Source organism: Nerophis ophidion, linkage group LG04, assembly GCF_033978795.1.
Source record: "Nerophis ophidion isolate RoL-2023_Sa linkage group LG04, RoL_Noph_v1.0, whole genome shotgun sequence".
Taxonomy (NCBI): domain Eukaryota; kingdom Metazoa; phylum Chordata; class Actinopteri; order Syngnathiformes; family Syngnathidae; genus Nerophis; species Nerophis ophidion.
Window position 1 is genome coordinate 45,880,233 of NC_084614.1, and position 27,073 is coordinate 45,907,305.

Here is a 27,073-nt window from a genome sequence, read left to right on the forward strand (position 1 = left end):
AGTTAAAAAAGGCTCCAAAAAGGCGTACCCCATGGTTTACAGAAGAAACTAGAGCTCAGAAATTATCATGTAGAAAGCTGGAACGCAAATGGCGCACGACTAAACTTGAGGTGCACCATCAAGCATGGAGTGATAGTTTAATAACTTATAAACGCATGCTTACCTTAGCTAAAGCTGAATATTAATTAAATCTCATCCGCCTTAATAAAAACGATCCTAAATTTTTGTTTAGTACAGTAGCAATGCTTTCCCAACAAGGGACTCCTTCCAGTAGCTCCACCCACTCGGCAGATGAATTTATGTCTGCCTCACAATACGAAGTTCCTGCAGTCCTGGGTTCAAATCCAGGCTCGGGATCTTTCTGTGTGGAGTTTGCATGTTCTCCCCGTGAATGCGTGGGTTCCCTCCGGGTACTCCGGCTTCCTCCCACTTCCAAAGACATGCACCTGGGGATAGGTTGATTGGCAACACTAAATTGGCCCTAGTGTTTGAATGTGAGTGTGAATGTTGTCTGTCTATCTGTGTTGGCCCTGCGATGAGGTGGCGACTTGTCCAGTGTGTACCCTGCCTTCCGCCCGATTGTAGCTGAGATAGGCGCCAGCGCCCCCCGCGACCCCGAAAGGGAATAAGCGGTAGAAAATGGATGGATGGATGGATGGAAGAAAATTGAACTCATTAGAAAGGAGATTAAATACAATGCGTCCCAGCTACAACTGGGTTCTATTAACACAGATACGACTGTATATACAGCGGATACTGCCCTCCAAAATAGCTTCTCTCGTTTTGATGAAATAACATAAGAAGAATTGTTACAACGTGTAAATGGAATAAAACAAACAACATGCTTACTTGATCCACTAACTGGGAAACTTATCAAGGAGCTCTTTGTATTATTAGGTCCATCAGTGTTAAATATTATAAACGTATCACTTTCCTCTGGCACTGTTCCCCTAGCATTCAAAAAAGGGGTTATTCATCCTCTCCTTAAAAGACCTAACCTCGATCGTGACCTCATGGTAAACTACCGACTCGTGTTTCACCTTCCCTTTATTTCGAAAATCCTCGAAAAAATTGTTGCAGAGGAGTTAAATGAACACTTAGCATCTAAAAATCTATTCAAAACCTTTCAATCCGGTTTCAGGGCAAATCACTCTAGTTCCCCAGGGTTCGGTCCTTGGCCCTGCACTCTTCAGCATCTACATGCAGCCGCTAGGTGACATCATACGCAAATACGGTTTTGGCTTTCACTGTTATGCTGATGACACCCAACTCTACATGCCCCTAAAGCTGACCAACACGCCGTATTATAGAAAGCTGGAAGCGTGTCTTAATGAAATTAAACAATGGATGTCCGCTAACTTTTTGCAACTCAACGCCAAAAAAACGGAAATGCTGATTATCGGTCCTGCTAGACACCGACCTCCATTTAATAATACAACTGTAACATTTTACAACCAAACAAATGAACAAGGCGACTCAGTAAAGAATCTGGGTATTATCTTCGACCCAATTCTCTCGTTTGAGTCACACATTAAGAGCGATACTGAAACGGCCTTCTTTTATCTCCGTAATATCGCTAAAATTCGCTCCATTTTGTCCACTAACGCTAAGATCAATGTCCATTTGTTTGTTACGCCTCGTCTCGATTACTGTGACGTATTATATTCGGGTCTCCCCATGTCTAGCATTAAACGATTACAGTTGGTACAAAATGCGGCTGCTAGACTTTTGACAAGATCAAGAAATTTTGATCAAATTACGCCTATACTGGCTCACCTGCACTGGCTTCCTGTGCACTTAAGATGTGACTTTAAGGTTTTACTACTTACGTAATAAATACTACACGGTCTAGCTCCAGCCTATCTTGCCAATTGTATTGTAACATATGTCCCGGCAAGAAATCTGTTTTCAAAGGAATCCGGCTTATTAGTGATTTCCAGAGCCCAAAAAAATGTCTGCGGGCTATAGAGCGTTTTCCATTCAGCCTCCAGTACACTGGAATACTCTCCCGGTAACAGTTCGAGATGCTACCTCAGTAGAAGCATTTAAGTCTCACCTTAAAACTCTTTTTTATACTCTAGCCTTCTTTTCTTTTTCTCCTCTGTCCCCCTCTCCCCTGTGGAGGGTGTCTGGTCCGGTGGCCATGGATGAAGTAATTGGCTGTCCAGAGTCGGGACCCAGGATGGACCGCTCGTCCAGAGTCGGGACCCAGGATGGACCGCTCGCCTGTGTATCGGTTGGGGACATCTCTGCGCTGCTGATCCGCCCCTGCTTGGGATGGTTTCCTGCTGGCTCCATTTTGGATGGGACTCTTGCTACTATACTGGATCCACTTTGGACTTGATTCTCACGGTTACATTAGATCCACTCTGGATTGGACTTTCACAATATCATGTTAGATCCGCACGACATCCATTGCTTTCGGTCCCCTGGGCGGGGGGAGGTTCCCACATATGCGGTCCTCTCCAAGGTTTTGTCATAGTCATCATTGTCGACGTCCCACTGGGGTGAGTTTTTACTTGCTCTTATGTGGGCCCTACCAATGATGTCATTGTGGTTTGTGCAGCCCTTTGACGCACTTATGATTTAGGGCTATATAAATAATCATTGATTGATTGATTTATCGATTGATAATGGTTGCTCCTATCAGAAAATTGCTCATGATAAAATACAAACACCTTGTTTTTCTAAGATTCCCAAGTCATCTTGCAGTGAGCTGTGTTTGATATATCTGGAACAGAAGCTAGTAAGGAGTGTTAGATTGATGTAATAAACCCCTTCAGAGTTCTGGTTACCTGGATTATTTCAAGTCAGCCCCAATCTAATAGAAAATGTACATGCTATTATTTACAGATAGAACACTCATCGGAAACATGTGTGACAAATAAAAATAAAGAAATTAGGAAAATGGAAAATACTTTGCCAGAGCACGTTTACACAATTCAGTGGATTGAGTCTCAGCTGTCCCCAGTGATGAATATATGAATAAATGATGAATGATTCAAGAATAGAGGTTTTTATTTTAAATTATACAATTTTACAAGGCACAATAAAATGTTAATCCTGAATACTTTCCAAAGACATTTGAAAAGAGCGGGAAAAAGCCCAACATTATCATGAAGTGATTCTATCAGGGTCAAACAACATGAGACATTATATAGACACAGAAACAGAGAATTGAAGACAAACCAGTGATTGCTTTTCTCGTACGAGGAGAGTGACCTGGAGAAAGTGTTGTCAGTTACAGGCTCCAACTCACTCTGAAACCTTTCTCCCACTCCCCTCGCCTTTTAATTCATTCGGGGGCCCTGCATTACATACACACACACACACACAGCTGTACTAAGGGAGGAGGGGGATTTACAGCTGTGTTGGAAACATAACACCTGTGTTGAGAACATAACACATGCAAAAAAAAAAGATACAGTAACTTCCTGTGTTGCTCTGTCTCATCTGCAAACTCCTCTTTGAGGTTGGCAGGTCAACCAAAGTTCAATCTAACGCCAAGTTTCGTTTCTCTTCAGTTTGTCTAACACAATGCATAAGCAAACAATCATATTTGAATAAAAATGAGATAACTTATTTACAATTAGTCCGACAGATTCCTTCTGGAGCGTTACTTCACTTGGTCCTTGACCACCTGCAGACATTGGAATTCGCAAAACACAAGTGATAGTAGGCAATGTTTAGACATGACACACAATCAGTGCTCAGACGACCATAATACTTTATCCAACAACTTTATATACGAGCTTTGATCATTTCTGCCGACAGAAGACAAGACACAGCAGGAAAGACTTCTAATAGAGCAGCTGGTTGTCAGATTAAGCTGATGTCTATCAAAAATGTTACTTCAGTCAGCAGTTATGTATTGGTCTTGACCATGTACTGTATGGTATGGTCTCCATGTGACTTTGAGAAGTGTATTCTCTCTGCCTTGTATGTTTTCCATATGTAGCATCTTTGGTGTGTGCTTCGTCTTCAGCAAATGTTATAGTACCATAGAGATTAATTTAATCAACAAGCAACTTTGGATTCTTCTGAGATAGGACCCTCCCCACTGGACTGGGAAGTCTACCTTTACAGTTTCTCCCATTTATTGTACTTGAACCCTTTGTCTCCATGCAGCACCTTTTGTTTCAACCAGATCATCTGCAGGACAAAAAAAGGGGGCAGCGTGAGGATTGTCATCTAATGTGTGAATATCCTTTTTGATGGATTCTGACCGTTTTGAAGATGAACTTGAAACTGAAGATGACGAGTACCACAATGGCACAGCATCTATAGAACCTCAGTGTGTCCTGGTAAGTTTCCCTAGGAAATGTGTGGTGTTGATTAGTCTTCAGAAGTGTTTCTGGTGTGTATCCATTTTTGTGTGTTAGCACGTGAACAAGACTTTGTGAGACAACCCAGCCGTTTTTGAAGACGGTTGATTTCATGACAGAAATTAAGCCTTTATCTGAATCCCTACCATTCCTGCATCTTATCGACCTTCAAGAACTTGTTGGTTTTGCTTTTTGGCTGTTCAAACTGGGATGGATGGGGGAGTATATCGTGGTAGAATTGTGCCAGCATGGCTTCCACTGTCTTGGCGCTGCTTTTGCTGCGATCAATGTCATCATTCAAGCAGATGAACTTTCTGTTGGAGCCAAAACAGAAACATTTCAAAGTGCAAATGTCATTAAACCAACAGCTCTTCAACATTTGGAAGATTCTCCTCACTTGGCATCGTTCAGAACATCTTTGAAAAGTCTTTTGTTCCTGTCATTGTCGTTTTTGATTAACCTAAAATGTATCTCCTGCTCCCCCATGATCGTATACCTGCAGGAGAGTTAATTTATTAGCATAGAAATGTTGTTGTTTTTCAAACTTGTTGTCAGTGAAGCTCTCACTTGTACTTATTCTGCCATGGAATGGCTTTATGAATTCTATCTGTGACAGGCTTGCAGTTCAGGAAGAGATCTTTTGTGATCTGAGGCTGCTGTTATAGAAACCACAGTACTTTGAACAAACACAGAATGACGCTCTTTGTGGTTAGATGAATGATGATGTTCATGGCTAACCATGTTTTGGTCATGGTAGACCTCTGGACTCAATTTCACTGAGTGGATCTGCATGACTTCATTCGAAAATGTTTTAGAGCAGGAAAGCAACTCATTACCCAGACCTGTCACGTCCTAGAAGAAACAGGAGAAAAAAAGTGGCTGTCACAATCATCATTAAGTATTCTTAGTACTCCAAATGTTCCCATAACCTGACCAACCGTAGGTTTGAGTGGCTGCTTATAAATTTTCTTGGCAAGGCCTTCAATCTCGCTGTCAGACAGAACACCAGAGTGATCTTGGTCAACTATGTCAAAAAACTCAGTGATGTTTGTCTGCTGCTTGACACTCATCAGGAAGTAAAAATAGGAAAACGAAAACTGCATGTCATCTGTGTGACGCAAATGGTGGCTTGAGGTAATCTCAAATTCCTTTGGGAATCTGCAAGAAAAACAGTGAGGCAGCATCAGAAATCAGCCAGTTAAAAACCCGACTTAGAAACTGTCACCTTGGATTTTGTCTACAAGCGTAATGCCCGCTGTAAAGTGAAGCCAATCCGGTTTCATTATTGTCAATTAAAAACCCGACTTAGAAACTGTTACCTTGGATTTTGTCTACAAGCGTAATGCCCACTGTAAAGTGGAGCCAATCTGGTTTCATTATTGTCAATGTGCCAGTAAGCAGCACACGGCACCCGCACCACCGCCACTCCCTCTGCCACATATACAGTGCATTTCTACATACGGCGGATCAATTTTTATGTCTGCGTAAGATGGCAAGTCTGAGCAGGGAAGAGCCTGAAGTCAACATACAGCATCAAAACAGCGGCAAAATCTTTGCACGATGAAAAAAACACTGTTTGTGTGCGTTGCCTATTTGCACACGTGCAGACACTGTTTGCGGTCACGGTGTGCTACCTACACACAGCAAAAAGTCAGTGTTCAAAAACAAGAAATAAAATACAAAACAAGGGGTATTTTATTTGAACCAAGCCAAATGATCTGCCAATAGAACAAGAACATTTGTCAAGACTTCCAAAACAAGTAAAATTAGCTAACCTTAACTAACCCAAAAATACCTTAAAATAAGCATATTCTCAATAATACCAAGTGCACTTATCTTAGTAGAAAAAAAGAGACCTTTTTGCTCAATATGTTGAAAAATATTCTTATATTAAGCAAATTTTAGTGCCATTATCTTGACACATTGATATGCGCTCGGCATCATGATTTTTTTTTCAAGATTGAAGTAAGAAATTATTACTTTAAAAAAGTATTTTTATACTTGTGAGTGTTAATGACACAGCTTTGCATCAGTATTTTAGTTTCAAGCATGTTTTACTCAATATAGGTCATCAAAAGCTGTAATATCTTCCTGAGATCATTTAAGACCAAAACCCTTAAAACTGTCATGATCTGTGATTTGGCTCATGTTTTTTGTTATTTTTTGTCTAAGACTCCTTTGGTTCCTGTTTTTTGTGCACCCTTGTTTGTTTTAGTTACCATGGTTACTTATTATTTCCACCTGCCTCTGATTAGTGTTCGCCAGCTCACCTGCTGCCCGAGCACTAATCAGGGGCATTATTTAAACCTGCCTTGCCCTCCAGTCAGTGCGGGATTATTGTTTGCTGTATGCTGTGAGCAATTCCCTGGATCCTGACTTCTGTCCCTGCTTACTGTATCTTGGTTTCTGGTTCGTGTTTCCCTTGCCTTTTTTTTTTAAACATTAAAACCATGTTTTCATGTACCAAGCCTGTCATCTCTGCATCTTGGGGTTCGTCACCACCACTTCGTGACAAAAACAAGTAAAACACTCTAACATAAAATCTGTTTAGTGAGAAGAATTTGCAAAAAATAAGCAAATATCACCCTGATTTGAGGTATTTAATCTAATTTAGATTTCAGTTTTTGCAGCGCATGCACGGCTTTCTACTTTTTTGGCACGAAGGGTAAGGGATTGGATATATGGCATCTGTAATTCCCCTCTTTACTGTTTGGTCACGTAAGACGTCGACTTTCTTCTGGTCAGAGCAAATCTAGTTAACATGTTTGTGTCTCTTCTGAAAAAAGTCTTCAGACATAAAAAGCCAAGTTAAGTGCATTTTGTCATCTAATATACACGTTTTACAACCTATTAAACGATGATGTTACCATTTATGATGATATCATTAGATATAGCTTATTTTAAATTATTATTTTGAATACAATGGCAGTGTCACATTTTATAGACCTCCTTTATATGATAAAACGTAAATAAATTGTGGTCATTGTGTCAGAGCTGCGAGTGTGATGCCCTCCAAATGTGATCAAATGTGTGTGTTACTTTATGTTTTTTATTTTAAGCACTTCACTTCATAAAGAATACTGTAACTGTTTTTTTTTTTTTAAAAGACTACTTTTCTTCAGAAGGGACACAGTTTAAAAGTGTAAGTTCCCTCAGATTGGCTCTGCCTAGGAAACAGTATGCGTCAAAATTGACCAATCAGAAAAAAGTAAAACTGAATAGGCTACATATTAATTTCTATTAGTGGTTGCTCCTATCAGAAAATTGCATGTGTGCTTATACGCTCATAATAAAATACAAACAACTCGTTTTTCTAAGATTCTCAAGTCATCTCGCTGTGTTCAATATCTGGAACAGAAGCTAGTAAGTGCCAAAAGGGTGGAAGTGTAGAGAAACAGAGAATGTGAATTATATTTTATATCTATATAGTGCTTTTCTCTAGTGACTCGTAGCGCTTTTACATAGTGAAACCCAATATCCATCCATCCATTTTCTACCGCTTATTCCCTTTTTTTTTTAGGGGTCGCGGGGGGCGCTGGCGCCTATCTCAGCTACAATCGGGCGGAAGGCGGGGTACAGCCTGAACAAGTCGCCACCTCATCGCAAGGCCAACACAGATAGACAGACAACATTCACACTCACATTCACACACTAGGGCCAATTTAGTGTTGCCAATTAACCTATCCCCAGGTGCATGTCTTTGGAAGTGGGAGGAGGCCGGAGTACCCGGAGGGAACCCACGCATTCACGGGGAGAACATGCAAACTCCACACAGAAAGATCCCGAGCCTGGATTTGAACCCAGGACTGCAGGACCTTCGTATTGTGAGGCAGACGCACTAACCCCTCTCCCACCGTGAAGCCGAAACCCAATATCTAAGTCACAAACCCCGTTTCCATATGAGTTGGGAAATTGTGTTCGATGTACATATAAACGGAACGCAATGATTTGCAAATCATTTTCAACCCATTTTCAGTTGAATATGCTACAAAGACAACATATTTGATGTTCAAACTGATAAACATTTTTTTTGTTTTTTTTTTGCAAATAATCAATTAGAATTTGATGCCAGAAACATTTGACAAAGAAGTTGGTAAAGGTGGTAATAAATACTGAAAAAGTTGAGGAATGCTCATCAAACACTTATTTGGAGAATCCCACAGGTGTGCAGGCTATTTGGGAGCAGTTGGGTGCCATGATTGGGTGTAAAAAGAGCTTCCCAAAAAATGCTCAGTCTTTCACAAGAATGGATGGGGCGAGGTACATCCCTTTGTCCACAACTGCGTGAGCAAATAGTCAAGTAGTTTAAGAACAACATTTCTCAAAGTGCAATTGCAAGAAATTTTGGGATTTCAACATCTACGGTCCATAATATCATCAAAAGGTTCATAGAATCTGGAGAAATCACTCCACGTAAGCGGCATGGCCGGAAACCAACATTGAATGACCGTGATCTTCGATCCCTCAGACGGCACTGTAAAAAAACAACATCAATCTCTAAAGGATATCACCACATGGGCTCAGGAACACTTCAGAAAACCACTGTCACTAAATACAGTTCGTCGCTACATCTGTAAGTGCAAATTTTTAAAGCTCTACTATGCAAAGCGAAAGCCATTTATCAACAACATCCAGAAATGCCGCCAGCTTCTCTGGGCCCAAAATCATCTAAGATGGACTGATGCAAAGTGGAAAAGTGTTCTGTGGTCTGACGACTCCAAATTTCAAATTGTTTTTGGAAATATTTGACATCATGTCATCCGGACCAAAGGGGAAGCAAACCATACAGACTGTTATCGACGCAAAGTTCAAAAGCCAGCATCTGTGATGGTATGGGGGGTGCATTAGTGCCCAAGGCATGGGTAACTTATACATCTGAAGGAACCATTAATGCTGAAAGGTTCATACAGGTTTTGGAACAACATATGCTGCCATATAAGCGCCGTCTTTTTCATGGACGCCCCTGCTTATTTCAGCAAGACAATGCCAAGCCACAATCAGCACGTGTTACAACAGCGTGGCTTCGTAAAAACAGAGTGCGGGTACATTCCTAGCCTGCCTGCAGTCCAGACGTGTCTCCCATCGAAAATGTGTGGCGCATTATTAAGGGTATATATGACAGCGGAGACCCCGGACTGCTGAGTGACTGAAGCTTTACATAAAACAAGATTGGGAAAATTTTTTACTTTCAAAGCTTCAACATTTAGTTTCCTCAGTTCCCAAACGTTTATTAAGTGTTGTTAAAAGAAAAGGTGATGTAACACAGTGGTGAACATGCCCTTTCCCAACTACTTTGGCACGTGTTGCAGCCATGAAATTCTAAGTTTATTAATACTTGCAAAAAAAAAACAAGTTTATGAGTTTGAACATCCAATACCTTGTCGTTGTAGTGCATTCAATTGAATATGGGTTTAAAAGGATTCGCATATCATTTTATTCCGTTTATATTTATATCTAACACAATTTTCCAACTCATATGGAAACGGGGTTTGTACATTTCAACCAGTGTGGGTGGCACTGGGAGGAGGTGGGTAAAGTGTCTTGCCCAAGGACACAATGGCAGTGCAAACATAGCCCGTGTGAGCGTCAAAATAGTTTGCATGCACAAAATAGAGACGCCATGCGCACACAGAATGTGTTTTTTTTTTGCGCAAGGATTTTGCCACTGTTCTTGGTCATAGCTTTTAAGACAATATGTTGACCCCGTTGTCCTGATGGATGAGGTCATGCTGTTGCTGGCGGTCCAAAATGAAAGGAACAGGTCAAAGACATGCACCTGGGGACAGGTTGATTGGCGACACTAAATTGGCCATAGTGTGTGAATGTGAGTGTGAATGTTGTCTGCATAATTGCCAACCCTCAGTGCCTATCCCGAAAACCTCCCGGGACAAATTTTCTCCCGAAAATCTCCCGAAATTCAGGCGGAGCTGGAGGCCACGCCCCCTCCACCTCCATGCGGACCTGAGTGACGTGTCAGCAGCCTGTTTTCACGTCCGCTTTCCCATGGTATAAACAGCATGCCTGCCCAATGACGTTATAACTGTTGAATGATCGAGGGTGAGTTCTTGGTTTCTTATGTGGATTTATTGTTAGGCAGTTTCATTAACGTGTTCTCAGCGCGGTAACAACACACAACAACAGCAGTCACATTTTTGTCTACGGTAAAGCAGTTCGTCTGCCGTAAACAGCAATAATGTGACACTCATAAACAGGACAATACTGCCATCTACTGTACGTTTTTGGCCATGCTAGGGAGAGATGGAAGATTCCAGACTTGAGTGCATTTGATGAAAGCACTTTTGTGCGTGCCACACAGCAATGCATCATCAGAGAGGGTGTTCAGCATGGTTAGAAAAATAGTGACAGAGAATAGAACAAGGATGGACAATGCAACCCTTAACTCAACAATGAGTAGATGAGTGTTATGTGTGTGTATATGTTTAAATAAATGAACACTGAAATTCAAGTATTTCTCTTATCTATATATATATACAGTATATACAGTATATATATATATATATATACATATATAATAAATATATAAAAATATATAGCTAAAATTCCCTGAAAGTCATGTATTTTTTTTATATATATCAATCAATCAATCAATGTTTACTTATATAGCCCTAAATCACTAGTGTCTCAAAGGGCTGCACAAACCACCACGACATCCTCGGTAGGCCCACATAAGGGCAAGGAAAACTCACACCCAGTGGGACATCGGTGACAATAATGACCCAGTGGGACGTCGGTGACAATAATGACTATGAGAACCTTAGAGAGGAGGAAAGCAATGGATGTCGAGCGGGTCTAACATGATACTGTGAAAGTTCAATCCACAATGGATCCAACACAGTCGCGAGAGTCCAGTCCAAAGCGGATCCAACACAGCAGCGAGAGTCCCGTTCACAGCGGAGCCAGCAGGAAACCATCCCAAGCGGAGGCGGATCAGCAGCGCAGAGATGTCCCCAGCCGATACACAGGCAAGCAGTACATGGCCACCGGATCGGACCGGACCCCCTCCACAAGGGAGAGTGGGACATAGAAGAAAAAGAAAAGAAACGGCAGATCAACTGGTCTAAAAAGGGAGTCTATTTAAAGGCTAGAGTATACAAATGAGTTTTAAGGTGAGACTTAAATGCTTCTACTGAGGTGGCATCTCGAACTGTTACCGGGAGGGCATTCCAGAGTACTGGAGCCAGAACGGAAAATGCTCTATAGCCCGCAGACTTTTTTTGGGCTTTGGGAATCACTAACAAGCCCGAGTCCTTTGAACGCAGATTTCTTGCCGGGACATATGGTACAATACAATCGGCAAGATAGGATGGAGCTAGACCGTGTAGTATTTTATACGTAAGTAGTAAAACCTTAAAGTCACATCTTAAGTGCACAGGAAGCCAGTGCAGGTGAGCCAGTACAGGCGTAATGTGATCAAACTTTCTTGTTCTTGTCAAAAGACTAGCAGCCCCATTTTGTACCAACTGTAATCTTTTAATGCTAGACATGGGGAGACCCGAAAATAATACGTTACAGTAGTCGAGGCGAGACGTAACAAACGCATGGATAATGATCTCAGCGTCTTTAGTGGACAGAATGGAGCGAATTTTAGCGATATTACGTAGATGAAAGAAGGCCGTTTTAGTAACGCTTTTAATGTGTGCCTCAAAGGAGAGAGTTGGGTCGAAGATAATACCCAGATTCTTTACCGTGTCGCCTTGTTTAATTGTTTGGTTGTCAAATGTTAGAGTTGTATTATTAAATAGAGTTTGGTGTCTAGCAGGACCGATAATCAGCATTTCCATTTTTTTGGCGTTGAGTTGCAAAAAGTTAGCGGACATCCATTGTTTAATTTCATTAAGACACGCCTCCAGCTGACTACAATCCGGCGTGTTGGTCAGCTTTAGGGGCATGTAGAGTTGGGTGTCATCAGCATAACAGTGAAAGCTAACACCGTATTTGCGTATGATGTCACCTAGCGGCAGCATGTAGATGCTGAAGAGTGCAGGGCCAAGGACCGAACCCTGGGGAACTCCACACGTTACCTTAACGTAGTCCGAGGTCACATTGTTATGGGAGACACACTGCATCCTATCAGTAAGATAAGAGTTAAACCAAGACAGGGCTAAGTCTGATATACCAATTCGTGTTTTGATACGTTCTAATAAAATATTATGATCGACGGTATCGAAAGCAGCGCTAAGATCGAGGAGCAGCAACATAGATGACGCATCAGAATCCATCGTTAGCAATGGATCATTAGTCATTTTTGCGAGGGCTGTCTCCATGGAGTGATTTGCCCTGAAACCGGATTGAAAGGTTTCACATAGATTGTTAGACGCTAAGTGTTCATTTAACTGCTCCGCAACAATTTTTTCAAGGATTTTTGAAATAAAGGGAAGGTGAGACACCGGTCGGTAGTTTACCATGAGGTCAGGATCGAGGTTAGGTCTTTTAAGAAGAGGATGAATAACCGCTTTTTTGAATGCTAGGGGAACAGTGCCCGAGGAAAGTGATAAGTTTATAATATTTAGCACTGATGGACCTAATAATACAAAGAGCTCCTTGATCAGTTTCCCAGGAAGAGGGTCAAGTAAGCATGTTGTCTGTTTTATTCCATTTACACGTTGTAACAATTCCTCTAATGTTATTTCCTCAAAACGAGAGAAACTATTTTGGAGGGCAGTATCCGCCGTATATACCATCGTATCTGTGTTAATAGAACCCCGTTGTAGCTGGGACGCATTGTCTTTAATCTCCTTTCTAATGACTTCAATTTTCTTACTAAAGAATTGCATAAAGTCATCAGCTGAGTGGGTTGAGCTACTGGAAGGAGTCCCTTGTTGGGTTAGCGATGCTACCGTACTAAACAAAAATTTAGGATCGTTTTATTACGGTGGATGAGATTTGAGTAATATTTAGCTTTAGCTAAGTTAAGCATGCGTTTATAAGTTATTAAACCATCACTCCATGCTTGATGGTGCACCTCAAGTTTAGTCGTGCGCCATTTGCGTTCCAGCTTTCTACATAATAATTTCTGAGCTCTAGTTTCTTCTGTAAGCCACGGGGTGCGCTTTTTTGGAGCCTTTTTTAACTTTAGCGGTGCTATGTTATCAATGGTTTCGCGCAGGGTGTCGTTAAAGTTGTTAGTGAGGTTATCAATAGAGCCCACATACTTTGGGAATGGTGCCATTACCGAGGGCAGTAGGTCAGCAAGAGTTGTCGTGGCTGTATTAATGTTGCGGCTGCTATAGCAGTTATTATTATTATTAGTTTGACGAACATGCGTCTGAACCTCGAATTTTATAAGGTAATGATCGGACAATACTTTAGTATATATACTGTATATATATATATATATATATATATATATATATATATATGAAATACTCCTCCCCTCTTAACCACGCCCCCGCCCCAGCCACGCACCTACCCCGACCACGTCCCCCCTCCACCCCACCCCCCACCTCCCGAAATCAGAGGTCTCAAGGTTGGCAAGTATGGTTGTCTGTCTATCTGTGTTGGCCCTGTGATGAGGTGGCGACTTGTCCAGGGTGTACGCCGCCTTCCGCCCAATTGTAGCTGAGATAGGCACCAGCGCCCCCCGCGAGCTCAGTAAGTGGTAGAAAATGGATGGATGGATGGATGTTACAGGCATAGCCTGGGACATATATTTTGCCCTTTGTAAACACTGGCCTGACATGGGAGCGTGAAAAGCAGGAGAGAGGTTAGCGGAAAGAATGAGTAGTGAGTGTGCTTGCTACAAGTACAAAGACAAAGAAGTCTAACTGCAGGGCAAATCAGTGCACATCATTTACGCCGCCAATGAGTTATTAATGCGCAGCGTATCACATAGAAGTTTTGCAGCGAAGACATTCAACAGTCGTTCCGCATGTAGTGTAAATCCGGGGTTAGCACTCACGTTTCTTGCAGCTCCTTCATTATCGACTTGTCAATCATGTAGGGTGCATGTGCAATCACTTTTCGTGTCTTGATGCCAAACTTGCTGTTATACAGCCTGTTAACGTAGTTTAATGAAGCTAAAAAACTGTCCTGCAGCTTTCGGCCAGTGGCGGCACCATTGGTCTCATACATTAGACCTCTCTGTTGATGCTCGTCTTCCTGCTAGGACAAAGGATAATATAAGATTAGCAAGTAAAACGTGAGCGATGCAGCTCACGCTTACCTCCAGTAGGTCTATATAGTCCTTTTTCATCTGCCTGAGCAAGACGTCTTTGTTAGATGGGACAAATTGTTGGAGTTTCCTGGCCAGCGGAACTGCAGCAGCGTCAAACACTTCCACTTTGGGACCACTTTTGTCCTCATTCAAGAAGATTAGTGGTGACTCTGGTGTTGCGGCCTGGGATGTCCCAGCTCGAAGAAGCGCATCACCAGTATTTCTACTGGTCTTCTCAGCCCCAGCACTGCGTGCAGATCTGTGTTTTTTTGCTACACCGGTCAAATAAAATCAATAAAATGTATTTGAAATCTGAGTTACACGTAAGAGCAGGCTTTACCCTTGCAGTCTCCTCCATCCCACAAGCAGTCAATGTTGTTACATACTTCATTGCACTGCCCGTTGTTGATCCAGTCTCCTCTGCAAAACTTGGAACAAGGGCCAAGAGGCCAGCTGAGATATATCTGCAGGTAAATAAAAAGACACAGGCTGGAGTGTGAAGCGACTGGGATGAGAATCAGCACTTCCAAGTCCGAGTGCATGGTTCTTGCCCGGAAAAGGGTGGAGTGCCATCTCCGGGTTGGGGAAGAGACCTTGCTCCAAGTGGAGGAGTTCAAGTGCCTAGCAGTCTTGTTCACGAGTGAGGTAAGAGTGGATCGTGTGATCGACAGGTGGATCGGTGCGGCGTCTTCAGTAATGCGGACGCTGTATCGATCCGTTGTGGTGAAGAAGGAGCTGAGCCGGAAGGCAAAGCTCTCAATTTACTGGGCGATCTACAGATTTAGGGCTATATAAGTAAACATTGATTGATTCCCATCCTCACCTATGGCCATGAGCTTTGGGTTATGACCGAGAGGACGAGATCATGGGTACAAGCGGCCGAAATGAGTTTCCTCCACCGGGTGGCTCCTCCACATCGAGAGTAGCCAGATGAGGTGGTTAGGGCATCTGGTCAGGATGCCACCCGAACGCCTCCCTAGGGAAGTGTTTCGGGCACGTCCGACCGGTATGAGGCCACAGGGGAGACCCAGGAACACATTGTGAAGACTATGTCTCATGGCTGGCCTGGGAAGGCCTTAGGATTCCCCAAGAAGAGCTGGACGAGGTGGCTGGGGAGAGGAAAGTGTAGGCTTCCCTGCTTATGCTGCCTCCCCTGCGACACGACCTCTATAAGCGGAAGAAGATGGATGGATGGATGGACTGGAGTGCTTTGACTTTGTGGGAGTAACGGTTACATAACCAACACTTCTACCCTTCACTTTAAGGCCTACTGAAACCCACTACTACCCACCACACAGTCTGATAGTTTATATATCAATGATGAAGTATTAACTTTGCAACACATGCCAATACGGCCGGTTTAGTTTACTAAATTGCAATTTTAAATTCCTAGCGGAGTTTCTTGTTGAAAACGTCGCGGAATGATGACACTTGCGCGTGACGTCACGGACTGTCAGGAAATATTAGCGAACCACCACTTGCGGCTAAAAGTAATCTCTTTTCATCGCGCAAATAAACAGTATTGTGGACATCTGTGTTGCTGAATCTTTTGCAATTTGTTCAATTAATAATGGAGACTATAAAGAACAATGCCATTGGTGGAAAGTGGTGTATTGCAGCTGTCTTTAGCACCGAGACACAGCCGGTGTTTCTTTGTTTTTAACACAGAGCGATCAAGCGAACATGTTTCTCTACGTCAACCAGCATGTTTTTGGATGGGAAAATTGTGATGTATATATCTTACCGGAGACATCATTGGGTTATTCGTCCTCCTGCAGTAGCTGTTTAAAAGGCAGCTGTGAGCTTGGCTCCTCGGCTTCTCTCTGAGGCACTGCGTGTTCACCGCAGCCATCCGACCTTGATGTATGTCTTTACAATCTCACTAAAACACTACTATGGATTGAACTTTCACAGTATCATGTTAGACCCGCTCGACATCCATTTCTTTCGTCCTCTCCAAGGTTATCACAGTCATCATTGTCACCCACGTCCCACTGGGTCGTCATTGTCACCGACGTCCCACTGGGTGTGAGTTTTCCTTGCCCTTATGTGGGCCTACCAAGGATGTCGTAGTGGTTTGTGTTGTGGTTTGTGCAGCCCTTTGAGACACTAGTGATTTAGGGCTATATAAGTAAACATTAATTGATTGATTGATTAAAACAATAAGCAGATAAGGGATCTTCCAGAATTATCCTAGTAAATGTGTCTAATTACATCTGAAACGCTCACACTGCTGCCGCCCGGAGCCGTCGCTTTTATTTTTCTATTTTTTTTTCTAGTCCTTCGATATTAATATCATCATCCACAAATCTTTCATCCTCGCTCAAATTAATGGGTAAATTGTCGTTTTCTCGGTCCGAATAGCTCTTGCTGCTGGAGGCTCCCATTATAAACCATGTGAGCACGTGAGGAGCCCTCACCCTTGTGACGTCATTGTCTGCGACTTCCAGTAAAGGCAAGGCTTTTTTATCAGCACCAAAAGTTGCAAACTTTATCGTCGATGTTCTTTACTAAATCCTTTCAGCAAAAATATGGCAATATCGCGAAATGATCAAGTGTGACACATAGAATGGACCTGCTATCCCCGTTTGAATAAGAAAATCTCATTTCAGTAGGCCTTTAAAGCTGTGGTAATGGAATCTTGTGTCTCCAGGCAGAATTCAAACTGTAGATCTCGACCCTCACTCTGTGATAGTCCTTCCCAGTGTATCAACACCACCATTTTATGAATGAATCCACCTTCCTCTTAAGTGTCGTGTACTGACTGTGACAATGCTGACACACCGACACATTTTGTTTAATTATCCTCTCTATAACGCTTATGACTTTACTTGTGAATTTCCTGTATCTGTTTCAATATCTGCTCCCTTTCTGCTGTAACCTGGTTCTGTCTGTACTTCCTAAACTTTACTGAGCACACGTTTCTTGGTGTTTTTCTGAAATAGCTTGGAAGTTAGCTTAGCGATTAGAATTCCTGCTCCTGGCTTGCAATCGGTGTGTAACATGTTTAGCCTCGTCTTACAGTGAGAATGGTGCCTGAATATTACTTAAGATACTCTCCCGTCCAAAGGCAAAACCTAGTAACTCACGTCTAGCTGATTTTGAGAAAACAAAGGAAAACTAATCTATTTTGATGCTGTCTTACAAAGATCTACAAAGTCATCAAACGTGTAGATGTTTTCTTGAGCTTTCATTTTCTTGCCGATTGAGCCATGGATTGAATCTGCTCTCATGAACGTGTGCCCTTTCTCCAGATATTTTATCACAATCTCGGGTGGGCCCCATTCTGCGTTTGCACATTGGGCAAGAGCCGTGTACAGCATCCAGTTTTTATATTGACCTCCACAGTTATCTGCCCAAAAGAGTATGCAAGGGAAAGAATCAAGAACAATACATTTAATGAAGGTGCTTGCAATGTCCTGGGCCAATCTTCCAAATATCCCCTCGTGCCATAATATCACATAATCAGGTTGACCGTCGGCCCCCATTCGTGCAAATGTCTCATTAAAGACAATAAGGCGACTGACAAAGAAGCTCCGATTGGTCCTTTGAGATGATAGTTGTTCCTGTTGTATCTACACAGTTATGTGGTAGTTGCTAGGTCCCGCCATGCTTGTAACAGCTTACTTACTGAACAAATTACAATATCGCATCCACTAATGTAAAGCATATCACCTAGGAACTCCAAAATTATTATCAGCTCAGTTTTGACCAAAATTTAGTTACTGGGGTTTGCCTTTGGACGGGAGTACTGAGGAATGGAGGTGATTATTACTAAATTAAGGTAGTGGCTCCACACTGTAAGGAGACACACAATTTGCTCCGAGCCACTGATTTGTTGTTGTTTGTGATCACCAATAAAAGGCAATGATGATCACATTCTTTTTCACAAGAATCAGCCGATAATGATTGGCAGCTGATTAATTTGGCACACTCCTAGTTATCATGCATCTCTAATGTGTTATTTTGCACGACATGGTTTATTAGTTGAATTAGTTTTTCATTAGTATTGCTACCTTTGGTGGTAATCTGACACCCTTATAAGAATGTTTAGTGCAATGCATCCTATTAATATCCATGTGTTGTGTTTAAAAGTGGAAATGTGTCGTTAATTACAGAAGCTGGTCATGTGGGCCGGTTGGGTGTATTGGTATATTGGTAACGGAGTTTGACACCTGTGCCTTAGGGGGAAAGTTGAAAACCATTTGTCTGTTATGATTACTTTCTGCCCACTCGATGGGGTGTACAAGTCATCCAACCACACGTCTTTGCCAAACATCATGTCATCGTTGAGGTAAATGAACTTCTGAGAGATTCCTGGGATGCGGTGGAGGTTGCTCTCTATAGCGACGGAGTTAAGGGTGGGGAGATGGCTGTGGTTCAAGAAGATTTCCTGCAATTCAGATAAGATCCATGGTCATTTGTGATAACCTTGCCCAAAGGTTCTATACTTCAAGCTTTTAACAATGGTCAGTTTGAGCTGGAAAGACTGAGATTTTTACCTTGTGGGTAACAATTGAAACTCGGGGTTCTCCAGGTTGAGCCAGGAGGGAATCTGCCCGTTTGTCACAATGAAGATGTGTCGCACCCAGGGGGCGTATTTCTCCACGGAGCGCAGTGAATGACGAAGGGCGTCATTGTCCTCGAAGCGGTTTGCTGACAGAGAACTTCTCTTCTCTGATTTTGAAAGGATAGACTGTGTCTGTAAAAACTGACAACAAAACACATTAATTAATGTGTTATTCCAACTCGGGGCATCCCAATCTGATTTGTTATTGATATTGGTCTGTCAGCAAAAAACAAGGCCTGCTATGAGGTGGCGACTTGTCCAGGGTGTACACTCCCTTCCGCCCGAATGCAGCTGAGATAGGCTCCAGCGAACAAGAACGGGACAAGCGTTAGAAAATGGATGGATGGGTTTAAGGTTCCAGCGTTTAATTATTTTATTAATTGAGTAAACTATCGATTACCTTGCTTGAATAATTGTATAAACGGATAAACAAACTTTACGGCCTCACTGCGTATTTGAGGGACAATAGTTGGAATAAAAAATAATAGTTCTGCCTGCTTTAACCTTCAGTCTTTTTTTTTCTAATAAATGCAACAACATCAACAACGCATATTTAAAGTTTGAGCACAACAATCCGTTCTGGATGTTCATACTTGCCAACCTTGAGACCTCCGATTTCGGGAGGTGGGGGGGGGTGGGGGGGGGGGGGGGGGGCGTGGTTAAGAGGGGAGCAGTATATTTACAGCTGTTGTGTGCGCAGTCGTGCACCGCACTTTCTAAAAGCCGTAGATGTTATTGTCACATATGCATGATTGATTGATTGATTGATTGATTGAAACTTTTATTAGTAGATTGCACAGTACAGTACATATTCCGTACAATTGACCACTAAATGGTAACACCGCAATAAGTTTTTCAACTTGTTTAAATCGGGGTCCACGTTAATCGATTCATGGTACAAATATATACTATCAGCATAATACAGTCATCACACAAGTTAATCATCATAGTATATACATTGAATTATTTACAATCCGGGGGGTGGGATGAGGAGCTTTGGTTGATATCAGTACTTCAGTCATCAACAATTGCATCAACAGAGAAATGGACATTGAAACAGTGTAGGTCTGACTTAGTAGGATATGTACAGCCAGCAGAGAAGATAGTGAGTTCAGATAGCATAAGAACAAGTATATATATTAGAAATACATTTGATTATTTACATTAGGTTATTTACAATCCAGGGAGATGGGATGTGAATTGGAGGATGTTTAGTAAAGGGTTGAAGTTGCCTGGGGGTGTTGTGGTGCATGTACAGTAGATGGCAGTATTGTCATGTTTAAGAGTGTCACATGCTGTTTACGGCAGACGAACTGCCTTACGGTAGACGTAAACATGACTGCTGTTGTTGTGTGTTATTACCGGGCTGGGAGGACGTTAATGAAACTGCCTAACAATAAACCCACATAAGAAACCAAAAATTCGCCCTCAATCTGTGGAGAGACGGAGCCGACGAGCCGACAGCGGGATAGGACAAACGCCGGTCCTACCTGAGATGGCGGCCAGGAGGCGGGGCATGCGGCGGAGAGAAGAGGCGGGACGCACTCGGAGCGACGCTGCAGCCAGCCAAGTCAGGTGCGTACACGACACACCTGTGCTCATTCTCTTCATCTTCTGCTGCAGTATAAAAGGGGAGAGGGAGGAACGATCGGAGCAGAAGTAGGCGAGGAAACCATGGCAACCAAAGACCACGAGCACGACGAGCGAGACCCAGAACGAGATGAGCCCCCGCAGCAAACGCAGACACGGACACCGAAAGGTGTGCTGCGACCAGCAGGAAAAGCCCGCGCGCTAGAAACTGGCGCGGCCTAATGGCCAGAAGACATGATTATTGAAATAATAAACAGAGTCAAACATGCTACGATGCGTCTTGTATCGATCGGCACTGCAACCCACACGGTGACGGCAGGAGACGCGTCACACAATCATTCTACTGTTATAATGTCATTGGGTAGACACACTTTATAATGTGGTAAAGCGGACGTGAAAACAGGCTGTCCTCGCTCCGGTCCGCATGGAGCTGGAGGGGGCATGGCCTCCAGGTCCGCCTGAATTTCGGGAGATTTTCGGGAGAAAATTTGTCCCGGGAGGTTTTCGGTAGAGGCGCTGAATTTCGGGAGTCTCCCGGAAACTCCGGGAGGGTTGGCAAGTATGTGGATGTTATACATTTTTATCAGTCACACTCATTAAAGCTCGAGATTCAGGTTGTCAACATTTTTTACCTCGTTGCCCAACTTTTCCACCAAGGGCCTGCTTAAATATTAACACTGTATTAGTAATTTTACTCCTGCTTTGAATAAAATGCCATAACTATATGTAACCAACAAACAGTTGAACGAGTTAAATCTTGTCAAATGATATGAAACTTTGTGTTAATCACAAAGATTGTTATCAAGGCTTTGTCAGTGTTATAACTGACAGTTTAGTTAGGTTTTAGTTTTTCCTCTGTTTGTCTTTATTTCCTGTCAGTGCTAATATTTTGGTTGTTTCCTGCTTTTCTCCCTGAGCGCTGTTTCCCCTCAACTGCAGCTGATTGGCACCTGGCCACACCTGTCGTCAATCAGCGGGCCGATTGACACTGACTCCAGTCATTGCTTTAGTATTGTCATTGTCGCTGTTTGCGGTAAGCTTTTTCTGTTTGCTGGTTTCTGATAGCTATTTGCAGTTTGCTGTCTCCTAGCTCCCTGTTTTTTGTTTTCCTGTTAGCTGTTTCCTGTTTGCCTGTTCCTGGTTTGTGTATTTTCTTAATTTCTGGAAATTAAATCATGTTTTCCTGCACCAAGCCTGCCATCTCTGCATCTTGGGGTTTGTCACCAACTCTAAGTGACAGGCTTGAGTCAGGATTTTATTCATTATTTTTTATTTATTTATTATTTATCATTTATTATTTATTGTTATTCTTATTCTTCTTATTCTTCTTCTTATTATTATTTATTACAAAGTAATCACTTATCAAATGTTGACGACAAAAGAAGACACATTCAAAACTCACTCACAAATGAAAATTATTACCCAGTGCTAAATTAAATACATTCTAACTGAATGTATTTTAAATCAAATTAAAGTGAAAATGAAAATACAGCTTTACCACTTTAGTCATAATTTTCGCGCTTAATAAACTTTGTTCTATGACTTTAGCGGCAGACTTCTTCTGTTTTTTTTTTTTATATTGTCTTCACTGCCACGAGTGGTGGAGAGGTGCATTACATCTGAGTACCGTTGCAACCCATACAGCTAAGAAAATAAATATTTTTGACGGCTCAATAATTAAAAAACTGCGCTGAAGAATGGATTAAAGCAACAGAACATAAGTCAAAGCTTTTTTCTCATCAAACTAATCAATACATGGTTTCTAATTAGATGATAGCAACTTGCATGCTTAAATAGGACTGCAACAATCTGTCCACAATCCACAATAAAATTTGTCATCCACATATTCATTTGTCGATATTATGTGACGTCATTGCTCGTGTTTTTTCAGACGGAAAAGAACATGCGTGAGTCAGTTCGACCGGAAGAGAAAAAGGGAGGTGGCTATTGGCAAACATGGAAAGTACGGAAACACTTGATCCTAAACATGTCAACCCGCACAAAAACCTACTCAGTGGCCTAGAGCAGTGGTTCTCAAATGGGGGTACGCGTACCCCTGGGTGTACTTGATGGTATGCCAAGGGGTATGTGAGATTTTTTTTAAATATTCTAAAAATAGCAACAATTCAAAAATCCTTTATAAATATATTTATTGAATAATACTTCAACAAAATATGGATGAGAGTTCATAAACTGTGAAAAGAAATGCAACAATAAAATATTCAGTGTTGACGGCAAGATTTTTTGTGGACATGTTCCATAAACATTGATGTTAAAGATTTCTTTATTTGTGAAGAAATGTTTAGTATTAAGTTCATGAATCCAGATGGATCTTTCTTACAATCCCCAAAGAGGGCACTTTAAGTTTATGATTACTTCTATGTGTAGAAATCTTTATTTATAATTGAATCACTTGTTTATTTTTTAACAAGTTTTTAGTTATTTTTATATCTTTTTTTCCAAATAGTTCAAGAAAGACCACTACATGTGAGCAATATTTTGCACTGTTATAAAATTTAAAAAATCTGAAACTGATGATATAGTGCTGTATTTTACTTCTTTACCTATTTTTTTAACCAAACATGCTTTGTTCGGTTAGGGGGTACTTGAATTAAAAAAAATGTTCAAAGGGGGTACATCACTGAAAAAAGGTTGAGAACCACTGGCCTAGTGGTTACAGCAGACATGGACAAACTACGGCCCGCGGGCCACATACGGCCCGTTAGGCTTTTTAATCCGGCCCGCCGAACTTGTCCAAATTATAGTAAAAACCTCCGTTTTTCCCCTTTCCCTGCAATGCCCACGTTTCCCCAATAGATTGCGCACTCAAAACACATTGACAGTTGTTGGAGTGGCGCGTATTTCTCTTTATTTCACTTTAATTTTCACTTCGTTTCACGTCACCATTAAGCCCTTCTGTAAAAATGAGCGGACCAAAAAGAAGCAAAGTGGACAGCGAATGCCGAGTGTTTAATAAGGAGTGGACAACAAAATACTTATTCACTGAAGTCCGATCAACGGCTGTATGTCTGATATGCCAAGAAACTGTTGCGGTTTTCAAAGAGTACAATATCAGCCGTCACTTTGCCACAAAGCATGCACACTATGCTAGCAAGCAGTCAACACAAGAACGAGCGGCTACTGCTCAGAGGTTGGCAGCTAATTTACAGAGTCAACAGAACTTTTTTCACCGACAAATTGCATTTTAAGAGTCAAGTACCAAGGCAAGTTATTTGCTGGCATTCAAATTAGCAAAGGCTAGCAAGCCTTTTTCCGAAGGCGAGTTTTTGAAAGAGTGCATGGTAGAGACAGCAGGTCTCTTGTGTCCGGAGAGCAAAGCCAAAATTTAAAAAATCAGTTTAGCACGCAGGACAGTGACTCGCCGCGTGGAACTGATTGACAAAGATATAGTCAGCGAGTTAAACAAAAAGGCGGAGTCCTTTAAGTTATATTCACTAGCACTGGATGAAAGTAACGACATAAAAGACACTGCTCAGCTCCTAATTTTTATTCGAGGGATTAACGACAGTTTTGAGATAACGGAGGAGCTTTTGAGCATGGAATCACTGAAAGGGAAAACGCGAGGAGAGGACTTATATGAACAAGTGTCTGCTGTCATCGAGAGAATGAAGCTACCTTGGAGTAAACTTGCCAATGTCACCACGGATGGATCGCCAAATTTAACTGGAAAAAACATCGGGCTGCTGAAAAGAATCCAGGATAAAGTGAAAGAAGAAAACCCTGACCAGGGTGTTATTTTACTTCACTGCATCATTCATCAGGAGTCTCTATGTAAGTCTGTATTGCGGCTTAATCACGTCATGGATCCAGTTGTAAAACGTGTTAACTTCATACGAGCAAGGGGACTTAATCATCGTCAGTTCATTACGTTCCTGGAAGAAACTAATGCGGATCACCAGGATCTACTCTACCACTCTTGCGTCCGCTGGTTAAGTTTGGGGAAAGTGTTTCAACGAGTCTGGGAGCTCAAAGACGAGATTCGCTCATTTTTTAATTTAATAGGGAAATCCGAAGAATTCCCCGAGCTGAGCGACACAAACTGGCTTTGTGACTTTGCGTTTGTTGTGGACATATTTTCACACATGAATGAGCTGAACGTGAAGCTGCAGGGGAAAGATCAGTTAGCGCACGACATGTACACAAATGTGAGAGCCTTCAAATCCAAGCTGGTTTTATTGTCCAGGCAAATGTCAAACAAATCTTTCGCACATTTCCCCACATTAGCCGTGCAGAAAGAGGCCGCCCGAAATGCGAAGAAATACTACAAATCACTAGACGATCTGCACAGAGAATTTTGCCGTCGGTTCTGTGATTTTGAAAAAATTGACAAGTCACTTCAACTGGTGTCCTGTCCCCTGTCACAAGACCCCGAATCAGCACCGCAGGAGCTGCAATTGGAACTGATCGATCTTCAGTCTGACTCCGTCTCAAAGGAGAAGTTCAAGTCTCTTAAACTGAATGACTTTTACGCTTCACTTAGCGAGACCGCGTTTCCAAACCTCCGGAGGACGGCGCAGAAGATGCTGGTGTTGTTTGGCTCGACCTACGTGTGTGAGCAGACGTTTAGCATCATGAAAATCAACTAAGCCCATCACAGATCCAAGTTAACTGACCAACACCTCAGATCTGTCCTGAGAATTGCCACAACAAAACTAACTCCAGACTTTGATGCACTGGCAAAAAAGGGAGACCAACAACACTGTTCCCACTGAAATGGTGAGTTTTTCTGCTGTGTTATGAAAAAATGCATATGGAAAGTTTAAAAGTGCGTCTTTTAATTAAGAGCAATGCGCATTTACGCACAGCAGCGGTACAGTAGCTTAATTAACACTCCGCACATCGCTCTTAATTTAAATTTAAATTTTCAGCTGCAGGTAGGATATTTAATACAGCCTATGTCTGTGTGCTTGGCAACGATACACGTGTACTGTTTGCGCGTGAAGGCGAGGGCGTCCGTGGCGAGTTTGTAGAGCGCGCGGTCAGGACAATCCATCCATGATTTTGCGGAGTTTAACACAAGTAGATATTATTGAGCTTGAGTATTTCGTTGTGTAATAATATGTTTTGAATGTTGAAAGTGATTCCATTTTTCAATAAATGTTGATTTCTTTAACTTTGCACCTTTGATTAAAACTTATTAAAAACAGACGCAATCTTAATAAATCACAGTGCGTATGTTATTTTAATCTATTTACATTTCCTCCTCACAGTATCTGCGAAATAGTATGTAAATGCCATATCTTGCATATTCCTTGAGACAAATTTATTAACTGATAAGGGCTATTTTTCACATTTGAAAGACAGTTAATAAATTGGGTTGTAGTGTTCTTACTGTGCTATGAGGTTTGCACACACTACATTTAATGCTTTAGTATATCCGGCCCAAACACTCCCTCCAAATGCACCTGGCCCGGCCCCTCTGTCAAATTTTAAAACCCATTGTGGCCCGCGAGTCAAAAAGTTCGCCCACCCCTGGGTTAGAGTGTCCGCCCTTAGATCGGCAGTTGTGAGTTCAAACCCCAGCCGAGTCATACCAAAGACTATAAAAATGGAAAACATTACCTCCCTGCTTGGCACGCAGCATAAAAGGTCGGAATTGGAGGTTAAATCACCAAAATTATTTCTGGGTGCGGCCACTGCTGCTGCCCACTGCTCCCCTCACTTCGCAGGGGGTGAACAAGGGGATGGGTCGAAAGCAGAGGACACATTTCTTAACTTTAACTTAACTTTAAATAACTTGATCAATTTGCAAAGCGGACCTCTATTTGCATGGCTGTGAGTCTGTGACACGGACCTTCATCCAATTTGCACACTTTGGGTGAAGCAAGTCTTCAATTAAATAAGGGTGTTCCCTGTCAAATCTGGCCTTTAGTGTACACCCCCATCGACATAATGTCTCTTGCTTTTACGCACTTCTGAGGCTAGAATAAGTCTGGCGCCCCGAGAAGGTGAGAAATTAAATTTTACTTGATGTATGATTGCAGTGTACGCCACACAAGATAAAATTATAAAAGGAACTTCAAGAAACCTATCAAATCTATTTCAATCATTTCATATGGGAATATCTATTGGGATGAGGATAAAATTACCATAATCCCACAAATAATTAAAAATCTAAATGCACATCGTTGTTTTGTGAGTGCGACCACAGTGGAAGGGGATTACTCAAATGTATGTCCTGTTTTTACATACTGGTAGTAACAGACGTGTAATACTTGCAACAATTTCATCCGTACCGTGATCACTAAAATATGTGAATGTGTAATAGAAAATACATATAGTATATAATGTAGCGTGTATCAATTGATGCAGTTATTTTTTTTAGAAAGCTAACATCAAACGGTCACTCTCTCCTGCTCAAGCACACATTTGTTACTAAATATAACTATCTGT

The 27,073-nt window shown here is 41.9% G+C and overlaps 1 pseudogene; it reads right to left on the reverse strand.

Annotated features, from left to right (window-relative positions):
- Window positions 1-3,000: 3,000 nt before the first annotated feature.
- Window positions 3,001-27,073, reverse strand: part of LOC133551459 (N-acetylglucosamine-1-phosphotransferase subunits alpha/beta-like) — a 48,359-nt pseudogene continuing 24,286 nt past the window's right edge.